This window comes from Protopterus annectens, chromosome 7.part0, assembly GCF_019279795.1.
Source record: "Protopterus annectens isolate FY-2018-M chromosome 7.part0, PAN1.0, whole genome shotgun sequence".
NCBI classification, from domain to species: Eukaryota; Metazoa; Chordata; order Ceratodontiformes; family Protopteridae; genus Protopterus; species Protopterus annectens.
In genome coordinates this window covers 455,702,774-455,721,303 of record NC_056739.1, presented here as the reverse complement: position 1 = coordinate 455,721,303, position 18,530 = coordinate 455,702,774, and the positions used below count along the sequence as shown (strand labels likewise).

The window sequence follows — 18,530 nt, the reverse complement described above, 5'->3', positions numbered from 1 at the left end:
GTCTTAGTTCCACTCCTTTTATTGTTTTAACTTGTAACGGTTAATTTTAAACCTATATCCCGTTAGTACCTTGTATTCCCTTATCCCAGTTATATATCCCTTCCCCTAGGTTAGGCCTTAAGCCTGCCCCTTTCCTAATTCTTGTCAGGGATTCTGTGGAGTGTTTGGGTGTGTTAGTATCCCTGTTTTTTATTATTTATTTTTGGATTGGGTGTTTGTGTGTGTGTGTGTTTTTTACTCTGGTGCTCCCCTGACACTGTTATGTTGAAGGATACAAAGGTCTCAGGCTTCAAGAAGTGTGACTCGTGCTGTCAGAAAATGTCTCTGACAGACAGTCACACTTCTTGTGTTTACTGCCTGGGACCCCTGCACCTGCAGGACTCTTGTTCTGTGTGCCACGCATTCAGCCCAAGAGTCCTGCAGGAGCGCAGAAACAAATTAATATTGAGAGGCTTGTTAAAGCCTGAGAGCTCCCTGACTAAGTCTGCGCCGGGGAAGCCGTCGAAGCCAGCAAAGCCATCGGCTCCGAGTCCCAAGCCATCGGCTGCTGGCTCACCTTCTGTGACAAGATCGGCTCCAGCTGGAGCCGATCCTTCTGTGTCACAGCTTCCAGTATCGGCTCCACTTGGCGCCAATACCGCTGAATCTTTGCACTCACGGTCAGCTCTGGCTGGAGCCGACGTATCCTTGGCTCCTCCGGCTCCACCCACCTCCAGAAAGAGGTCAAGATCCCCTTCATTGGAGTCTATCTATTCGGCTCCGAGATCACCCCTGCTCTCAGAGCGGAGCCATCGGAGCTGATCTTCTCGGTCGTCCTGGCTTTCTGACCATGACCTTGAGAGAGTGGTGAGTAGGCTATTAAAGTCTCAGTCATTGGCCCAAATGCTCCATAGCCCATCTCATCAGATGGTAGCTATTACACATCCACCTATTATTCCTCCTTCGACTCTCCTCCAGTGTTCAGAGCCGGAGCTCCTCAGAGCCGTGACTGTTGTGGCATCGGAGCCGATATGTCCCCCTTCGGCTCCGTCATCCTCTGCTCCGATCTCCTCCTTGATGCCTTCATTGGAGTGATCCAGGCATCTGGTCTCTCTCGCTGGCTCCGAGGGGGCGAGTGGCTTCGGACCCTTGTCCGACCCCGTTCTCCCTCTTGGAGCATTGGCGCTGGTGAGCTCGGCCCCGACATCAGCCTCGGAGCCATCCCTGTTGGTGCGGCCTGGGGTTCCTATATCTTCGGAGCAGGAGCCCTCTGGCCTCTCTGATGGGGGAGCCTTCGAGGTGATGAGGAGTGTACTAGCCCCAGGGCATAGTCAACGGTCAGTTCCATCAGCTCCTCCCACTACAGTGCCTGCTGACATCTTTTCCCACTCTCTTGCTCCCGGGCCCAGAGATCCAATGCCTCAGGTTTCCCCACTGGGAATATCTTCCTCTTCCGAGGCTTCTCCTGACCCGTCAGGTGAGCCTCCGCATAAGAGGACATGTAAGAGGAAACATCTAGACTCCCCTGAGTCTATTACATCCGATACTGACTTGGATGAGTCGGAGGGATCCCCAAGGTCCCCCTCTGAGGATGTCTCTTTCTCAGACATCCTTGAAATCCTTAAGCAGAGGGGGAACTGGCCTTCCCTTAATGCTTCCGAGGACGAGTCGGTTTACCTGGAGGCATTTGGTTCTCGACCCTCCACCTCCTGGGTGTCTCCGCCTTTCGACCCCCTTATGGTTGTGGTGGCTCGGAAGGCATGGACAGCCCCAGATTCGGTGGAACCCACTCCTCGGAGGCCTTCTAAATTCATTACAGCCCCACCTGATAGGCAATTTTTGACAAAAGGTGTCCCGGTTGATGCCATAGTGGTGGCTGCAGCCACCAAGAAGGAACTAGCCGATCCTTCAGTACCTATCCATCCTCCTAACAAGGATTCTAGGACTATGGATAGGTATGGTAAGCGGATGTTTTCTTCAGCGACCTTTGCCATGCGGTCACTGAATTACTTGTGTCACTTCACCCGCCTTCAGAGAGATGTTCTGAAAGAGTTGGGAGAAGTTTTACAGGATCCGTCAGCTGCTGGGTCCCAGGATAAAATTAACTCACAGCTAGGAACCCTAAACTCTATTGTTAACTCCTCCATGCAGCTCATTTCATATGCAGCCGATGGACTGAATAGGGCCGCAGGCACAGGAGTGGCATTAAGGCGTCACGCCTGGATGCGGCTTTGTAATTTTGCAGACCCCTTCAAGGCGTCCTTCACAAATTCTCCTTTTGATGGTTTGACCTTGTTTGGACCTCAAGTGAAAGACACCTTGACCAGATGCGAACAAGATGGCAAGACTCTTTGTGCCGTAGGAGTCCGTTTCTCCACCCCTTCAAGACCATACTCCAAGGGTCAGAAGGCTGGGAAAATGTGGTTCCGAAAATCTCAAGGAGTCACGCCTGATGCACGAGGTCAGTTTACCCCAGGGGCAGAGGGGGTAACAACAACAGACGCCGCGCTAGGGGCAGAGGGGGTCCGCAGAATCAGGGTAGCAGGGAGCCTCTCTCTGACAAACCCTTCCAGCATCCCTGAGATGTTGCCTGATTGTCCACCTTTGGAGGCAGTCAGGGGAAGATTGTCGCTGTACCCAAAAGCCTGGCTTTCCCTTACTCAAGACAAATGGGTACAGTCGATCATATCCGAGGGTTACAAAATTCCCTTTATCCAAACCCCAATTCAGCAAAAGGGAACCCTTCCAGATGTTCCACCCGGTCTAAGGGAAATAGCAGTACCAGATAGATCAAAACTGCTAGCAAAAAGAGCCATCCAGCCAGTCCCAGCAGACCAACTAGGATCCGGAATCTACTCAAGGTTCTTTTTGGTACCTTAAAAGACAGGGGACTGGAGACCAATATTAGATCTCAGCAAACTAAACAAGTTTGTAAAGAGAACAAGATTCTGGATGGTCACGCTACAGTCCATTCTACCCTTTCTGGGCAAGAACAATTGGATGTGCTCCATGGACCTTCAGGATGCGTACTATCACATCAAAATTCACAGGCGCTCCAGAAGGTTTCTCCACTTTCGGCTGGGGGCCAGTCACTACCAATTCAGAGCCCTGCCCTTGGTCTCACTACAGTCCCCAGAGTGTTCACCAAATGTATGGCAGCGGTTACGGCTCACCTGAGACGTCAAGGATTCCAGGTGTTTCCATATCTAGACGACTGGCTCCTCACTGCCACCACCAGGCATCAACTTCTCCAAGCCAGAGATTACACCATTCACATTTGTAGAGGGCTAGGAATCTGTATAAATTTTGAAAAATCTGCCTTGTCGCCTTGTCAATCTATTACCTTTATAGGCGCCAATTTGGACACCGTACAACTTTCAGCAAAGTTAACAGATCAAAGGGTCTTAGATATTCAAAACCACATCCATGTTCTTCTTCAGAGTGACAAAATTCAGGCCAGGTATGTCCTGAAAGTACTGGGTCTTATGGCGGCCGCTATAACACTTCTTCCCCTTGCCCGTTTTTACATGCGTCTCCTACAGTGGATGCTTTTCGCCCAATGGTCTTTTCAACAACTCCATATGCATCACAAGATCATGATAACTCCAGCTTGCAAAAGGCATCTGTCCTGGTGGATATTGTCCCCTCAAGTCCATCAAGGCAAACCCTTTGTTCCTCCCTCCTCGGTCGCCACCGTTACATTGGATCGGGTGTGGGGGGCATTTTCAGGGCAGGATGGTCCATGGCACTTGGCAACCTTTCGAATGCCACCTGCATATAAATGTCCTGGAGATGAGAGCAGTGCTTTTAACATTGCAAGCCCTCCATGACTCTCTTCCCCTGAGGACTATTGCAATACAAACGAACAATATGTCCGTAGTGTGGTATATCAACAAGCAGGGCGGAACCAAGTCCTATCCCCTGTGTCGAGAGGCACTCAGACTTTGGCAGTGGGCAATCTCTTCTCAGCAGTTTCTGATAGCAACGCATATCCCTGGGAAGTCCAACATCATAGTGGACAGGTTGAGCAGAGCTATTCTCATGCCTCATGAGTGGTCTCTCAAACAATCTGTGACGGAAGAGATTTTTCAGAAGTGGGGCCTTCCTTGCTGTGATCTTTTTGCTACGCCTCAAAACAGCAAATGCCCTGACTTCTTCACCCTCTTCCTCCTTCCAGGCCATCCCCCCAGAGACGCTCTAGTCCAAGATTGGCCCCGAGGACTTCTCTATGCCTTTCCACCTTTTCCTCTAATACCACAAGTAATTCAGAAAGCAGCCGCCTTGAGAGCCAAGATGATTCTCATTGCCCCTTATTGGCCTCAAGAGATATGGTTTCCATTCCTGCATCGTTATCTTTTGGTACAGCTTTGGCATCTTGACCCGGTTCCAGATCTTCGGACCCACCAGTCGGGGCAGCTGCACCAATCCATACCTTCTCTCAACCTCACTGCTTGGTTTCTCCACTTCCGTCCCTAGCCAGGCTTCCTATGATTTCTAATCCCGTCTGGGATATCATAGTAGCTTCCCTTAAATCTTCCACCAGAAGGATTTACACTAGTAAATGGCAATATTTCTCCTTCTGGGCAAAAGCTAGGAATATAGATCCCTTACTGCCGATTCATTAGGTCTTGGACTTCCTAGCTGAAATTTTTCACTCAGGATCTTCTTCCTCCACAGTACAAGTTCAATTGGCAGCCATTTCAAATTTTCATATAGGCTTGTCGGACCGCAACATCATGTCCCATAAGCTTTGCAAGGCATTCCTGAGAGGTGTATTTTTACTTAAGCCTCTGATCAAAGACCCTCTACCACAGTGGGATCTAAATTTAGTCTTAACATCCTTAATTCTTCCCCCCTTAGAACCTACGGTTTCCTGTTCATTGAAATTTCTTTCCTGGAAGACACTCTTCCTAGTCGCCATTACTTCTGCTAGGAGAGTATCTGAGCTTCATGCCCTCTGCATTCGTCCTCCCTACTTAATCTTCCACAAAGACAGAGTTTCTCTAAGGACTAATCCATCTTTCTTACCCAAGGTGGCATTGCAGACAAACTTGAATCAATCTATTGATCTCCCAGTTTTTTTCCCAAATTATACTAATAGAGCGGAGCAAATATTACATTATCTGGATGTTCATTGCCAGCTCCAATATTATTTGGACAGAACCAAACAAATCAGGAAATCTGATCAACTGTTTTTATCATATACAGAGAACAGGAAAGGCCTTCCGGTATCTAAGGTAACCCTATCTAGGTGGCTGTCTTCTGTGATTACATGTATTTATCAACTCAGAGGTAGAGAGTTGACTTCTAGGCCTAAAGCCCATTCAGCTAGAGCACTAGCTACATCTACAGCCTTTCAAGCCAGACTACCAATAGACACTATTTGTGCAGCAGCCACATGGGCCTCTCCTCATACCTTTGTTTCGCATTACACATTGAACTTGGCCTCCAGAAACAGGGCAAATTTTGGTTCCACTGTTCTCAAGAGTCTGTTCCATTGAGCCACCCAGGATGAAGGTGCTAGGGACGCGGTCCCACCCAGCAAGAATGAAGGCGAGATTGACAACTTAACATTGAGAAGTTATGTACCTACCATAACGTTCCATGTTAGTTGTCTTCTCTCGCCTTCTTTCTTGTGTCCAGCCCACCATCCCCCTAGCCTGGACAGACCGAGAAGATTGTTCCTCTTCCTTGAAGAGTCCTGATCTAGCATTTCCAGCCAAATAGCTTGTCCTAGTATCACTAGATTAGATTGATTTCTTTGGCGGGATTATTCCCTTTTTCCTCCTCCTCTCCAGTTGGAGGACTATATTGCATAATTTTTTCTTTAGCTACCAAACGAGATCTGGGTAGTTATCACCTAGCATCATGGGATATAGGGTTGCCTCGAGCAGGTAAAATTAGCTCTCGAGCTTTAGTAAGTGGCCGAGTCGGAGCCGAGGATCGGCTCCGAACCCATCCAGCAAGAAAGAAGGCGAGAGAAGACAACTAACATGGAACGTTATGGTAGGTACATAACTTCTCATTTCCTTTCATTGTTGTAATGTTCTGTAATTAAACTAGATGAATACTTGTGCACTGTTACAGAATTTTGTGATACAGCTGGAAATTAGATTTTTCAGTCCTCAGTCTGTTTCTTCTTCATATAGAAAAACATGACGCATCTACTGTAGAACTGCTACTGCATAGGCACATATGCTTACAGCTTTAAGTAGACCTTTACATCTTTGTAAGTGGTAGACAGTATTCAGTGAAGATCAGGTACTGATAACTGTGTCAAAGCAAGGCAGTGCTGCTCTGTATTGCATGCACCTTGATTTTCCTGCCTATAATATTAGGGAAGTGTGCAGTAAATGTAAAACAATGGGCATTCAAGAATGTGGCCTGAAGTGTTTGTACTTTTGATATGCTTGATAATTAGTAACTTTCAAGTTATATGTCATGAGTGTTTCACACATTAAAATGTCATGTAACATTTGCTGCATTTGCATTATTTTATGTAGTAAATTGAAAGAAAACTGAGGAGTAAATATAGAGTTTAAAGGAGATTTTTTCTAGACTTAAGCAGAGTGCCAACAATTTTATTTGGCACACATTGTTGTAGTACAGTGTTTCTTTTTTCAAAAAGAATATTCAGTATTCTTCATGCTCCAAAAGGCAGGTGAAACAGCCTTAAAAACATATGGGATCATTTTGATGACACCACTATAACTATGACATTGTAGTAGAATAATATGACTTTTGGAAATAATCTCAGCTAAGCAGATATTTGGATTTTACTGGGCATTATCCTTCATACAGATTGTGAATGGTCTTACTTAGTACACTACTGCAGTATACTTCAGTTCTGACCAAAGAAGAAAATAAAGCAAACAACAACACTGAGTGTTCCAGCTATAAACCTGTCAAAATAATATCAAATTATATTGTATAAATGTGTAGCACCATCAATTTAAAGACCAAAAAAAAAAAAACCTCTGAAAACATATTTTAGACAGACCACTATTTTTGGAAGTTCTAGTTTTAAAGACATGTAGTAGGTATGTGTGTGTGTGTGTGTGTGTGTGTGTGTGTGTGTGTGTGTGTGTGTCTGTGTGCCTTCTGTGAAGGTTGGGTGCTGGGCTGGCATTTCAACACTATAAAAACTCCACTGCCAATCAATCTGCAGACTGGTGATCTGCTATGGCAACCCCTAATGCGAGAAGCCAAAAGACTAGACTTTATTAAATCATTCTCTGAAATGTAATATGGTAAGCTAGATTCATCAAAATGTAGAGAAATAGTTATTTTATACAAAATACAGTTGTGAATATGACATTACAGTCCTTTTTTAAAATATAACTTAATAGTAAAGCATTTGTTATGAAAAGCGAAAAGTAAATAACGAGTATTCTTGGGATAAGTTTCCATTAATTTATGATTCAGAAATCTAGATTTGACTATTTTGCTTTCTTGTTTTGTGTAGTTTCAACATTTTGTATTTTGTTTACTTACCTGCGGTAGTGGTGCTGCGGTAGCGTTGTCGCCTCACAGCAAGACGTTGTCTCGTTCGATTCTCAGCTAGAGCGCCTTCTGTGTGGAGGCATGCATGAATGGGCATGCCTTCGTTGAAGGTTGTACATCAGGGCTGGTAACTCGGCACGTAAAAATACACTACCAAACATTAGCGGACCGAAGTTCTGCTGTGGCGACCCCTAACTGGGATAAGCCGAAAGACACAACTGATTAAGGGTATTTCATATATAAACTGAAGGGAAGATTGCTGCCTCTGAAATGATTAACAACCATATATCATAATACATAATAACACTTAAAGCATTTAAGGTAACATAATTTAGATGGAGGACTTGAACATGTAATGTACGCAATTGTATAAACTGTAACAGATGTCTGTCATTATAGAAAAGGCTCTATCATTCTAGTCCTGATTCTGCTTAAATGCAGTCTTATGAGGCTGCCATCCAAAAATTGTTCAGAATGTGTCATGTGACTGCATCACGTGTTAAGCATACATTTTTTTTCAGATGATTTCTATTCAAATAGATAATGGAGAAACGTAAACAAAGAAAAAACAGTTCTCATTATATTCCCCTACTAAACCACTTATTTTATTGCTTGAGTAAATTACTTCAGAAGGGATAACTTTGTTACTTAAAATTCAAATGTAAATTAATTTAGGAAAAAGTAAACAGAAATTTAAAATCTAGGTTAGGAATTATGTTATATTGTAGTTCATTATATTATATTAAGCATATTTATATGAATATTTTTACAGTGAGCCTCATAAGAAATGTTAAGGCAAAAGACTGTTTTAAAGATTGCAGCATTTGAGTAAGTTTCAATGTCACGAAAACACGATTAACTGACTGCTACTTAGCTGACTGTCAGCTAAGCAGCACTCATTTGCCAATAAAGGATATTCCACTTCTTACGGGAATTGAGTACTTGTCTTTATTTCAACCAAGCTTGAGTACTACAAAATAACCTTTCACAACTACCCAGACCAAATGTGAAGCCGAGGCAAGAAACACCCCAGAATCACAGGAGAAAGAGGCAACTACCACAACAAGATGTACTCCCCTTTGAGCATCTCTCCACCATAAGGCTTACCCTGGAAGTTTTTTCTCATTCAGGTGGGTGGACACTAGTATTTTTATGATATGTACAATATTAGTGACACCATTTACCAATAATATAGCAAAAAAAATAAAGTTCTGATTATCCCATTTAATGTTAAAACTTAGTTTGAATGATTCATCAGTAGTGTGATTACTTAGTATTCTTTAAACTTTATCTGGATTACATTTCAAGTTAGACAGCCTCTCAAAGATAGATATTTGTTTCTTATTATTATTTTTGACATAATCTACCAATGGCATTATGCTTTTTATGTTGTTTTGTATTTGTCATTTTACAAGAAAAATGTTCGAGCTTTATTAATTACATAGTCCATAATGTTTTCCAATTTATTTGTGAGAATAAACAGGTTTTATAATCAATAATGAACAAAGAAATATGTCTATAGGGTAGGCATAACTCTGGATGTTTTTCTTATTTTAGAATTGGTATAATAAGTCAATATTTTCAAGATGGTGGCTATACAACAAAACTAGTCTACATTCATACTTAATTCATTGATATACAGGGATAAAAAAAAACTGACTATAACTCAGCTAGCTTAGGTTTGACTAGTGGCCTGGCTGCCAGGAGACCTGGTTAAGGAAGGGAATGAAGTGATGAGGTAATGTCTGCTCCCTTTTCTCAGTCAGTATGTGTAGACACCATTTCTGGAGCATACTTCCTACAGCAGATTCTCTGGTGGAGTCCAGAGACCACTAATGAACATTTGCTTCTAATGGTATAAGGCCTTGTGAGAGGTTACTTCATTTGTGGCAGTAAGTAGCTCATCTTTACTGAGAACTGCTGCATGCCAAACCCTGGTTTTGCTACTGGACATACACACTGGCAGTTGCTGGGACTTTAAAACAAAGCTTCCAATTTTTTTTGAAAAATAGATAATGGCAGCACCTCAGCTGTACATTGAAAGGAGGAATGAATAGATATAAGGGTCTCATCTCTTTGGGGGAATGAATGGGCCTCTTGGGCAGGGCAAGACAATTATCTCCTGAGATCAAGGAGCAAAAACAAAAGGAAACACAGGCATTCAGAAACAGGGTTGTTATGATTGCTTATCAAAAACGCTTTGCTAGACCATACAATAAAAATATATTTGATAAATGTTTTCCTGGGTGTATGTCCCTTAGCCATACAAACTAAATAGCTGAATAAAAGTTGTAGACATGATCTGTATTATTAACTTGTTTGAACTAGCAAAAAGCCCTACTTCTTCTGATGTTAGCTGGAGCCCCATGAGGACTTTGATGGAATTTTAATGTTTACTCTTGGTGAATCATCAATATTTATATACACTGTCGGAGCATTAGAAGCAGTTTATGTATGCCCTTGATGTACTCCTAAAGCTACTAAAACTCTCTTAAACATAATATGCTTGTGCTACTTGTAAAAACTAAAATAAAAGTTTATGTACATACAAAATGTTGACACTGACACCTCAAAACACCTTAACCCACTTAAAACAACCACTACACACAAATCTGTACTTAATTTAATAAAACAAATAGAAACAGACACACAAAAGTTGAAATATAGACTGTGTTTCATAATAACTACATCAGACAAGAAACTTTACATACTGCACATGCAAAATCTAGATATTCACTCCCCTAAGAGTAAAAGAAGAAACAAGAGTGCAGCTCAGGTACTGGAAGAAAACAGTAGGTAATAGCAAAACAACCAGAAAATCAGCCACCATACTCAAAACTTGTCCAAGAATGTGTTTAGTACCAAAGACAGGTTAAAAACATCCACAGTTACTTTTGACTGTAACACTAAGACATCATCAGAACTATGAATGCACTGTTTGTGAAAGCCATTTTAAAACTTAAGTGCATAAGACACATACATGTAAACCAATCACAACTTGTTGTAGCTGAAATCAAAGTGAAACAGAAAAAAATATATAAAGTAACAACACTAAAAATAAGTCAAAACTTATGTTTTCCTGTTAACTCCCCTAAAGGTAGCATTACCCACTAAAATCAATGCAGTAGAAATTAAATCTATTCATATTAGAACAAAAAAAAGGAAAAGAAAAAATAAATAAATAAATCACTAACTGTAACTAGCCAATCACAAAACAGCATGAATCTCATTCTTTGTAAACTAATCAAAAAATAACTAAAGTACAAAACTAAAAAAAAACATGCTTCTTACTGTACTATTAGACTGCTTCAGAAAAATGTACTGAAATTGCATACACATTAGTTAATTGTTTAATAATTATCTAATAACAAGAGGAGAAAAAACACCCATGAGACATTCTGTTTATACAGTTTCACCCTAGTTAGTGGAAATGTGTTGAATTAATTTAGCCCACTGCAGTAAATGGAAAATATTGCTTTAACTTAACAACACATAGAAGAAACCGGCAAATAAAATACTGGGGGGGGGGGGTTGGTTTGCATGATGCATTAAGTATACTGTACAATTAGAGATCTCATTCCATAACTCGTAGCTTTGCAATTAATTACATTAGTTTCCTAAACCTGCATTACAATATATTTAACATTTCACAAATCCAATGTACACATATGTGAGAGTGTGTGTGTGTGTGTGTGTGTGTGTGTGTGTGTGTGTGTGTGTGTGTGTGTGTGTGTGTGTGAGTGCCTGTACATGTGAAAAGCAAAAGCATCCTCTCCTTCAAAACCTGAAAATCAGCATAATCTAAACATCATACCATAGATACATACTTTGTGCATTACATCTTTTGTTCATGTGTTCTTCTTTGATTTCTGGCATACTATTTAGTATTTGAGAAAGACAATATACCTACATTTAATACTAAGCAGAGCCTCCTAAAACAAATAAAACAGATAAAAGCAGCATAAAATACATGTTCACCTCCCATACACACACACTAACACACAATGAGGTGAACACCCAATAATATGTGGGTGATTAAATCAACCTCTCGGTAAAATAACAAAATGTTGAATAATTTACTACTAATAATATTAAAGAATCTCTCCGTCTATTTGTTTGTGTTCATCCACACACAACACTGGAATGCAAAAGCAGTGAATGCAAACTGTAAGACTCTTGCATTTCAAAGTCCCTAACCACCAGAAAACAAAAGAATCAAAAAAAACAAAACAAAAAAAACAGATGGCAAAACTGCCCCTCCCCGCCACATACATTACTACTTCATGCATGCTCACCCCAAGCTTAATCCTGCCCCTGCTTGTAACCCTAACCTGAAACCTTACTTACAAAACCTTTTTTATAACAGTAACACTAACACTACACAATTCTCTTACTAGCCTTTACTTTAACCCTAATCCTAACCCATAACACTTGCAGACACACACCTACTTCCCACATTAAACCCCAACACCATGCACCTAGCTTTCTACTGTTCCCAAACATACTTCCTCTTTTCAGTGAAACACTTGATCACACATACAGCTGACCAAACATCCATTTGATCTAATACACAGAGTGCATTCTGTTGGCTAGGTAAGATATATATTTAATGCTGTGTGTATGTTTATGTGAGGTATGTATGTGTCTGAGTGCCTTGTATAATGGTATTGTTAAGGAAAGGATTTTTCATAAGGTAATATGTAGGACTGAGGTTAAGGCTAGTGCCAGGGTAAGGTTATCATATATAAGTCAGATTGTTCAGGAAAGTGAAGCAGAAAGCTGAAAACAACTAGCACATTCAATTTAACATTTAAAAACAATAAGGATATGCTAAAGAGTAATACTAAAATACTTACTCAAAATCACCCTTATAGGGTGAAATTATCACCTAGTAAAAAAGAAAAGTATGATAGCTATATAGTGTAAAAAAACAATTATACTTTTAAAAAGTGTATATATACATATATATATATATATATATATATATATATATGTGTGTGTGTGTGTGTGTGTGTTTATATATATATATATATATATATATATATATATATATATATATATGGTTTACATTCATTTAGTTGAATGCACATTGCTCGATCATGCAGTACACCGATTTTTATCAGCAAATTTCTTAATGCCGAATGGTCGGAATGTCAGAAAAAACACCAAATTCGACATTTCCGACCACTCTACCACCTAAACAAGTGCTACCATGGGTCAAAAAGGGGCAATATTTTGCAATTTGCAACAATTGCGATTGCTTTTTTGTGATTTTGCCGCACAGCTTTCAACAATAACCCGATCGACCATCCACTGCCTGATCAAATGTATGCATACCACATATATATATATTTACACACACACACGCACGCACACGCACGCACACGCACACACACACACACACACACACACACACACACACACACACACGCATACACATATGAGATTAATTGCTTAACTCAAGACACCAAAACATTGATGTTAAATGTCAATAGCAAAGCATTGAAAACATAAATGGTGGCACACTACTCTACAAGAAACAACTTCAGTGCATGCAAATAATTTTTTTCTGGAGGTCAAGCCCCCTTTCACACCCATGTGGAGTCTGGGCCGCCACTCCCCCTGCACTATTTTAAGTGACTTTCTGTGAGTAAGTGCTTGGCAGCATTAGAGTACTTACCCATTAACTTGGAAACACAGAATATAGCTTAAATCCTTTATCACGGGTACAATGTGGTAACAATAAGACCAGCTTTGCTGAATTATCAAGGCTTCATCAGTTAATCAATGCATTATTTCCCTTTACCCATGTAAATAATGAGGATGAATCACATGATACCCTAGAATATTAAATCAAAACAACACCTTGCCAAACATTATTTGAACCCATTTAAAGATGCTAAATAGATCCAAAACCTAAATAATAATTCAAAGCAAACAACATTGAAAAATATATAACCCATCTATATATTTATACTTGAAATATAATGAAATATAAATAAAAACTGTCTCAAATAGAGGCAGTCATTGCAGTCAAACATAAGATGATGTCAGCTGTAAAAACTAAAATATACCCTTTTACCCAACAAGTAAATTCAACAAATAATGAATATACACCCCATTAGCTAAATATAAAAGATAATCCCCTAGATTTAATAAAATCTGTGTAGGCATAGTATAGAGTCTACATGGAATAGTGTAGAGCCTACATGGAATGTTAGTATGTCCATATACATGGTTCCCTCTCGGCAGTGCACCATGTATATTAATCATGTCGCATTGCTGAGGGAAGTATTGGGAGTGTGGTGCGAACTGTGTCCACAGATGAGTAACACACTCCCTGTACTGTCCAATTGTATTATATCAATGTAATTTAATTTTTTTTTGTTAAAAAACATATTTGCAGTGAGGCATAGAACACAGCAGTGCTAAGAGGTGCCGAGACACCTGCCAGACATCTAAAAATAGAAACCAGATGTATCTAATTATTTAGTTAAAGGTCAAGTTTAAGCATAGCTGAGTGGGTTTGCATGGTGCTCAGCACTGCTTAAAGGTAGCTCAGAGGTATATGTAAAGGTATAGTAAACTTTCATGTATCCACATAGCTAAATGTGTAGAGTTATGGCCTCATGTGCAGTAGGTGCAGGGTTTGAATACATGAAAGGGCAAGGAAGCATCTGTTTTTGAAATGCAAATTATTTTTAAATACTGGCCTGCTGCACTCAACTAAGCTCTGCTAAGACCTGCTAAGATGTGCTAAGCACTGCATAAACAAAATAATGGCTGATAATGTTTATGCACTGCTTAGCACTGCTTGGCTAGTTTCCACACTGCTAAGCACTACTAAGCAGATGGGTCTTTGGGTTTTCGCACTGCTCAGCTTAGCTGCACTGGTTTTCCCACTGCTAGGCAATGCCCCACATTTTTAAAAGTTGCCCAATGGTGTTTAAGGGCAGGAAAACAGGCTATATTCAGTTCACTATGTGAGAATACAGCATAATCTGTTGGAATTCTACCTGTGTAGTGATTATGGCTGGCATTGGAGAGGGTGTGCACTTCCAGGCACAGTGGTGGGGCATTCAGGAGTCCAGTGTCATGATTGGACTCCTGGTGAAAAACCAAGATGACCGGCTGCTGTAGGGAGGGTTCCAAGGCTCAGAGTGCAAGGCGGAGGACTGGGACCAGCTGACACATGAAATCACCAGTGTGGCAGGTATCCCCTACACAGGTGAGCAAGTTCATCATCACCATGATGAGCTGAAGCAGAGGAAAGGGGATCTCTTGGACACCTGGGTCCGAGAAGCTCAGGCAGGGAATGACCCACAAGTTTATAAGTAGTTTTACCTTTGTTTCACCAATACCTAATCTGAATGTCTGATAAACAAGTATGCAAAATGTTGTGCTTCTCTCCCAACAACTGCATAGGAGAGGGCTTGCAACATCAAAGCTTGGCCAGGTTGCACCGCGAGTGTGGTAAGTACAGATGTAGTTTGCTATCTATAGTCAAATAAGCAAGGAAGAGTAAAGCATTAACTGTGATTAGGAATATACAGTAAAGATTGTATTGCAATGAATGTGGACTTACAGCTGTACTGCAATAAGGGCATATTGCCAACTGTAGTGCCATAACCAGGGAAGAGTAAAGCATTAACCGTAATACATTATATGCAATAATGTTTGTAGTGCAATAACTGTGGAATTACAGCTGTATTGCAACACCTACATAATGACAACTATTGTGCAATAAAAACTTGAAACTATACCAGTAACTGAATGAAGGTATCTCTAATAAAGTCATTTGTGCAATAAGTGTGGAATTAGGGCTGTTTTGCAAGAAATCAATTATGACAACTGTTCTGCAATAAAAACATGACATAATATCAGTACCTGCATGAAGGTATATCTAATAAAGTATGTTGTGCAGTAAGTGTAGATTCAGAGCTGTTTTGTAATAAATGAATTATGACAACTGTTCTGCAACTACACATGAACCAAGAGCAATAGCACCAAGGTAAATTATGTACATCAGGATTGTCTAGTTTTCACTATTGCATGTCAGTTGTATGCATTTGGTCTGTGAGATACGGTGCTGCAGTCTGGTATAGCAGTGTAATAGTTGTAGACTGCAAATAATAACCCATAATCAGATATTGTTTGTTGACTTCACAGATATTTCAACACACTAGCAATATAATGTGTACACCTACATTCTATGTAGTAATGTATTGGTTACCTACTATCTCTGTCATTCTTGAATTTCATGCATGTGTGTTCAACTGTCACTGCAGTCTAGTATAAAACTGTACTACTATTACCAGGTGATATTTTGGTGCCAAGTGAGCTCTAGACAAATATCAGTCAGTTAGCAATCAGCAGTGACTCAGTAGCTCAATGTGCTAAATGTTCTGTATGAAGTACATTTTTGCCACACACAGACCAGGGTTGGAATCCAGTGCTATGTAGCACTAAATATTACAGTATCAGTCATGTAAGGTTAACAGATACTCTCTCCACAGGAACTACAGGTAAATGGGTGAGGTAGCCCATATTATGTGTAAATAATTCTGTGTTTAGATGTCACAGACTGTTTCAATCATTACCAGGAATGTGAAAATTCATCATAAAATAAAGGAAATAAGTATAATAATAATAAAATATAATAAAGTAAATTAAATGTGTAATCTTTGGTATGGCCGTATGCCTGGAGTGTCTGTTAAAGTTTGCTGCAGTCAGTTAACACAGTTGATGCAGATGTCCTCTGCAGCCACTGCTATTGGGTTTGATCCCCATGCCTGCCAAGCAAGGCATGATAGTGGTTTACTCTCTGTACTGTACACATACATGCCTCTCAAGTGTCACACTGTCTCATAATGTAATTACTAATGCATAATCCCACTGTCACAACTTTATCATCGTCATGATTATGTAAATAGGAAAGTATCACTACATCAGCCCACAGTATACTTTGTTAGTTATATAGGTCCACCTAATGTGCAAGTGTTCTGTGTAGTGTACCTGCATTTACTGATTGGCCCATACTGTCCCATGTGAATAGCTTGACAGGTATGTACTTGCTACAGCAGCTATAGGGTACTTTTGCACATAAAGAAAGGACAGACCTGTAGAGTAGATAGCAGTACTGTTGTCAACTGTACAGCCTATAATGGTATTAATGGACTGTATTTCTTTCTCTCCCCACTCCTTATCTTCATGTATTTATTATTGTTATTCATTGGTTATGGTTTACTATTAACATATGTTGTTACATTAAACTGTATTTTGGGGCATGTGTTTTTTAATTGTTTGGATTAAAATGGTTGCATATTAACAAATCTTGTTGAATTACCTATTCTGTTGGCCTTATGCCGTAACTGTTACTGGCATGCTGTTAGTATACTGACTGCTCTGTTATTTATTGTTGTGTTTCACATAATATGCATTGGAATGTAATGGAGTTATTTCCAATGTTCTGACATGTTGTTATTACTAACAATGGTTTTGTTCTTAACTAACCTATACTTATTGCTGTACCTCCATCACTACAGCACGTCAGGGTGGGACAGTTCCCCATGATCTGCCTACCCTACTTCAACTGGCTGTGGCACCTGGTCCTAGCGCTTCTGGGACTCAGGCCAGTGGTGCCCCATCTGCTGGCTCTGCACCATTTTCAGGTGGAACTGCCTCAGGGGATGGAGCCCACCCTCCCTGGGAGCGGTGGCAGAGGGGCAGTAGTCACCCAAGATCAACTACTGGGCATGGTGCGCAGGATCATTCATAGTAGCTATGAATGTCACCTGCACCAGATTGAGGGCAGACTGGACAACCTGGTGGGGCCAGCTGACCCTGGAGCCCAGCATCCAGCACAGCCACCTTCGAGGCAGTGAAGAAGTAGTGTCAACTGCCCATGGGTGGGGACCTCAGTCATGCTGCTGCCATCTGGAGGCACATACATCTCGGATTCCAGAATAACCTCCCATCCAAGGTGTTTACCCCCCCTCATGTGTCACACATCACCCCTATATGCTGTCTTGTCTGTCTGCAGTTGCATCCCCTCCTACCCAACTTACCTCCCCACATATATCTATATCCCTTCCCCAACATTCTACTCTCTCCTTATAAAAAATGGGCATATGTCCCACAAAAAAAAAAATATTGCTCCATACATAGCTCTCCATTTTGCACACATTCACTGGACACAAATCTGGTCAATTTGGCTTGACAACACACTTATGTTGTCCTCACCCCTCTGTCTGGGGTTGGAGAGTCCAAATTCATCCACAAAATCTGTCAAAATGCACAGCTGTTGCTGTACAAGAAATGGAAAGCTATGATTCTTTCCTACACCCTTCCTGCACATCCCTACCTGCCTTTCAGTATGTTTTACCCCTGCTTACACCCATTTCACTACTGTCCTATCACTCCCTTTTTCTTTTCTTTTTAATTTTTAGAATGAGTTTGCACAGAACTAAGTGCAGCACTGTACAAATCTGCTTAAATGAGCTTTAATATGCCTTAATGATCTTATACGTTTCTCACAGTGTTAGGAATGTGTACAAGATAATTACCTATGCCACATTTTGAACCTGGGCCCCTGTCAACTACAGCCTACTGCACTAGCCCACTATGAGACACAGGTCTTACTTAAAACTGCTATTTCCAGGAAAACATACTGATTGCCACTGACAGACTGAAATTAAACTTAATGGGAAAAATGGGAGTGTACCTCGGACTCTGATGCAAAAATACACCAGTAGACAGCCAAATAAATAATAATGGCAGTATGTGAGTTATGGGATAGCAGGTAAATGTTCTATTTTATCTGCAACATCTTTAAACACATCTACTAAAGCATCAATGGCACAGTGCATATGTTCATCTGGGACCCTGCTGCAGAACAACTGCCTTTGTACGCCATGCACATACTGATGACTGCAGACAACATGTGTCACAACCTGTGTGTCTGCACATATATCGGGCAAATACACCTGCTGCAGCACTGACTTAGTAGCTCAGTCTGCTAAATGCCTTGCATATCATACATTTTTCCA

The 18,530-nt window shown here is 40.8% G+C and overlaps 1 protein-coding gene across 1 annotated transcript in view; it reads right to left on the bottom strand.

Annotated features, from left to right (window-relative positions):
• The window catches only part of LOC122805981 (extracellular calcium-sensing receptor-like), a 122,350-nt gene that overhangs the window by 82,366 nt on the left and 21,454 nt on the right, over positions 1–18,530 (bottom strand). The gene's annotated exons all lie outside the window — the stretch shown is intronic.